Source organism: Pseudophryne corroboree, chromosome 2, assembly GCF_028390025.1.
Source record: "Pseudophryne corroboree isolate aPseCor3 chromosome 2, aPseCor3.hap2, whole genome shotgun sequence".
NCBI classification, from domain to species: Eukaryota; Metazoa; Chordata; class Amphibia; order Anura; family Myobatrachidae; genus Pseudophryne; species Pseudophryne corroboree.
In genome coordinates, this window is record NC_086445.1 from 67,871,954 (window position 1) to 67,876,685 (window position 4,732).

The 4,732-nt window shown below is 47.7% G+C and overlaps 1 pseudogene; it reads left to right on the plus strand.

Moving 5' to 3' along the window:
• The first annotated feature begins 2,252 nt into the window (after window positions 1-2,252).
• LOC135050503 (transmembrane protein 104-like) lies at window positions 2,253-4,211 on the plus strand (annotated as a pseudogene).
• The last annotated feature ends 521 nt before the right edge of the window (window positions 4,212-4,732 follow it).

The window sequence follows — 4,732 nt, forward strand, 5'->3', positions numbered from 1 at the left end:
ATAACTCCCAACATTTGAGATCCATGGAACGGGACATCTGCGCACGCACCCAAAAAGGGTGTGTGACCTATTAAAAAGAGGGTGTGGCTTCACGGGAGAACCTGCGATCGCGAGCCATTTCGTCACTTGTGCAGGAGCCTCCCAACTGCCCCTCCCCCCAACCGCAGCCCGCGGGTGGGGCATCAGGTCAGTCCCAAAAAAAACGGGACTGTCCTGCGAAAATTGGTACAGTTGGGAGGTATGATATCAGAGTGATGCCTAAGATAATGTCTTGTTTTCATTTGACTTTTTGAATGCTGCTTTTAATGTTTACAGAATTATTGAAATAAAAAAGAGGACATCTTTTCTCTAAGACCTATAGCAAGGTTTCCTCAGGAACACAAACAGTGCATGATTTCCAGGTCTCCTCACATAGGGGGTCATTCCGAGTTGATCGCTAGCTGCCGTTGTTCACAGCGCAGCGATCAGGCTAAAAATCAGCATTTCTGCGCATGCAGTTTCTGAGTAGCTCAGAAGTTACTCAGCCCTTGCGATCACTCCAGCATGTCTGGTCCAGGATTGACGTCAGACACCCACCCTGCAAACGCTTGGACACACCTGCGTTTTTCCAACTACATCCAGGAAACGGTCAGATGACACCCATAAACGCCTTCCTCCTGTTAATCTCCTTGGAAGCGGCTGTACGAATGGATTCTTTGTTAAATCCATTGCCCAGCAACGATCCGCTTTGTACCCATATGACATGCCTGGGCATTGCGGGGCATACGCATGCGCAGTAGTGACCTGATCGCTGCGCTGCGACAAACAGCAGTGTGCGATCAGGTCGGAATAACCCCCATTGTCCAGTGGACAAATTGGTTTGTCGACTTTCAGGATGTACTCGGAGAATTTGTACCCACGGCTCAACAAGAGGCTGTGACTGCTTAATACAGATTTGGGACTCAGACACTCCAGAGGAGCGGCAGGAGGGTGTGCTCCGTGTAGTGCGTAGAAACGCAGTGGCCTTCAGTTAACACCCATCCAACTTTGGGAAGGCAACACTATATCCTCACTGGGATGAGTCCTCTAATCAAAGAGAAGCACGGGCCATTAAAACCAGCCATGTATTAACCCATGCAGAGTACGATCAACGAGATGAAGGAGGCCGGTGTGATCCGAGAGTCACAGCCTATGGGCGGTGCCACTTGTCTTTGTAAAGAAGAAAGATGGAAGTCTCGGATTCTGTGTGCACTACAGGAAGCTGAATGCGATCACGCACAAGGATGACTACCCGCTGCTTAGGATAGAAGAATCCTTGACGGCGATGAAAACGGCCAAGTACTTTTCCACTCTCAACCTGACCGGTGGATATACTGGCAAATCCCGATGGCCTCAGAAGACTGGGAAAAGTTGTTTGAGTCTGACCAGATGCCGTTCAGGCTCTGCAACGCCCCGACCACCTTCCAGAGGGTCATGGAGCACTGCCTTGGCAACCCCAAGTGTGAGATGGTCCTCTTACACTTGGATGATGTCATCATCATCTTCAAAGATTACAATGAACACCTGAAGTACCTGGACGAAGTGTTTACTCAGTTGATCAAACGTTGGTTGAAACTCAAGCCATCCAAGTGTACCCTGAACAGTGAAGTCGTTCATAGCTTCTTAGGCTTCGTTGGCTACTACAGGCGATTCATCGAGCACTTTGCAAAGGTGGCGTCCCCACTCCATGAACTTTTGTGAGGCAAGTCCGGTCAAGAGAGGTGAAGTACTTCTCTGGTTTCCTGGGCGGAGCTGTGCAGCCTTCCAGGATCTTTTATTCCTGTAAGGATAACCTTGGATCTGAATGCAAACAGTACCAATTCTTTAATGCAATTCTTAAATCAAGCTTATATGATCTTACTTAAAATGCTTTCCCACATTACTGAACTTACAGCCCGAGATGTTCTAAGAGTTCAGAGTCCTTTAGGAGCACGTTTGGGATAAACAATTCCTCTGTTTCTTTCATCTGTGTGCATGAATCAGTCACCTGTATCACTCAGGGTGTTTGTTGTATCAGCAATTTCTATATTGGTATAAGTTAATATGGGATGCAATTTAAATGGGATTTATGATACAATTTAGTCATATATACTGTAGTACCACTTTAAGCTCAGATTATACAAAAAAAACGCAGTAATGATGCTTTCATTATTTGTTCGATAAAATAATCAATTTTGTTTTAAAAAGTTGCTAGTGACTATACATTTTAACTGATTGAGGTAAGTAATCTATTTATGAGATAGGTTGCTTTCAACATAATTTACATACTGGCTTTGATTCGCATTGGTAAGGGTGACGGGACAGGTAATCCATCTATGGCAGAGATCTAGGGGATACGGAGTTTGTTGCTGTCTGTGTATACTCTTTCATGTGCTAACATCCTCTGTCCTCGCTGATCACACCTGCGTCTAGGAAGAAACACCTGACTGGACCTCAGGGCTGTGTCCTCTCACCCCTGCTTGTCTACCTGTACACAAATGACTGCGCCTCAGGGGCACAATCAGTAAACATCATCAAATTTGCTGACAACACCACCGTCATCGGCCTCATCAAGGACGGGGACAAATCGGCCTATAGACGGGAAGTAGACCGGTTGGCTCAGTGGTGGAGCCACAACAACCTTGAGCTCAACCCCATCAAAACTGTCGAGATGATAGTGGACTTCAGGAAGAAGTCAGCTAGTACACCTCCGTTAACGATTGCTGACAGTGTGGTATTGCTAGTGGACTCCTTCAAGTTCCTAGGGACCACAATCTCCCGGGACCTTAAACAGGAGTCCAACGCTGACGCCACTGTCGGGAAAGCGGAGCAGAGGTTGTTCTTCCTCAGGCAACTAATGAAGTTCAACATCCCACAGAAGCTTCTGCTCCTCTTCCACTCCGTGATTATGGAGTTGGTACTGTGCTTCTCGATACTGGTATGGTACAGCTCCGCCAGCGTGAGGGACAGATGCAGGCTCCAAAAGGTGGTCAGAACCGCAGAGATCATCGGGGCCGACCTTCCCTCAGTCCAGGACCTGTCCATAGATAAAAAGCAGGCAACGAAGATAGACCAGCTACACCCCGGCCACAGCATGTTTAACTTGTTTCCTTCAGGCAGGCATTACAGGGCCATCCCCACCGGGTCCACCAGGAGTCTCAGAAGTTTCTGTCCCCAAGAGGTCCGCCTGCTGAACATTGACTGACTAGACATACATGTAACCCACTTGTCCCTACTGTATACCTATCTGTATGACTTTACTTGCCCCCTCCCCACACACACACACCACTACCTGCTTACCTGTTACCTACTTGGCTGTTGTATAGCAAACCGAAGACAAATTCCTAGTATACGCAAGTACACCTGGCCAATAAAGCTGATTCTGGACTTGTCCTACTCAACTACACACTAGACTCTTTCTACAGACTTGTTTCACAGCTATATTTGGCTTTGCCTCTGGGGCCCTGATGGATGTATATTCTAAACTTCAGTTGGTGTAGTCCTTTTGTGCCTCTACTGATTGGCTACTTCCTAGGATTGTTCCAGTGTTCAACATCAGCATTTACATTGTTGTCACACTACACAAGACTAGTAAACTTGCTTTAACCGGTGGGACATATCCATGGCTTGTAAAATCTATTGCGTTTCTTCTCATAATATTGGTGCCTCCAATTATTGTGGGATTCTGTACTAACCACCTAAAATCCAAATAAGTGCCATGGATGCATGTCAGGTTGGGATCCAGTATGTCACTTTGGCATTTCTAGTGATTTGCAGTGGCAAAGATTCAGCCCTGGTGTATGGACCTGGACTTCATATTAGGAATCATTCACTGGTCAAGCAGTTAAAATACCACTAGTCGGAATCCCGGCAGCCACAATGCTGACGCCGGATTCCCAACAAGCGGTGAAATTCCGCTGCTGGAATACCGGCGCCACAGTTTATTCTCCCTCTGAGGGTGTCCACGACACTCATAGTGGGAGAATAGAAACTGTGGAGGGTGCAGCGAGCCACCGTACCCACAAGGGGCTTTCTAGCGCTCGCCCCGCTGCTGGCATTATGGCGGATGGGATCATGACAGCCGGGATCCCGTCCGCCGGCATTTCATACTGATCCCGTTCAACCAGGTTGGCTGGGTGTGGTTTGTCCTTCTGTGGGCATTATCATGCTTTATATATGTCACAGCCAACATAAACTTGACTGATAACTTATAGATATTGGAAACGTATTCTCCTTGACCTCTCTGCTGCTTTTGACACTATGGACCATCCTCTTCTTCTGCAAATCCTTCACTCCCTTGGTCTACATGATACTGCCCTCTCTTGGCTTTCCTACCTCTCTGACCGTTCCTTCTCTTTCTCTCCTCTCTTGAATCCACCTCTCCACACCTTCAGTAACAGTAGGTGCCCCCCAGGGTTCTGTTCTTGGTCCTTTCCTACTCTCTCTCTATACATACTCTTTAGGTGAGCTCATAAAGATGGATACACACCAAATACTGTGTACCCAGTGCGGGGGCGCCGGCATCAGGATGTCAGCAGTGATGGAGCGGCGGCAAGAGAGAGGAGTGGGACTATGCGGCATATGGCAGCATGGCATTGGTAGCGATATCCCCAGACTGAGCTGCATGTACAGGTGACGGGGTATGTGTTTACTGACCTGCGGGAGCGCGCATCCCTGACGATCTAGTGGGTACACACTGGACAATAACACTACTTTGTAATAACGATTGGGCGTT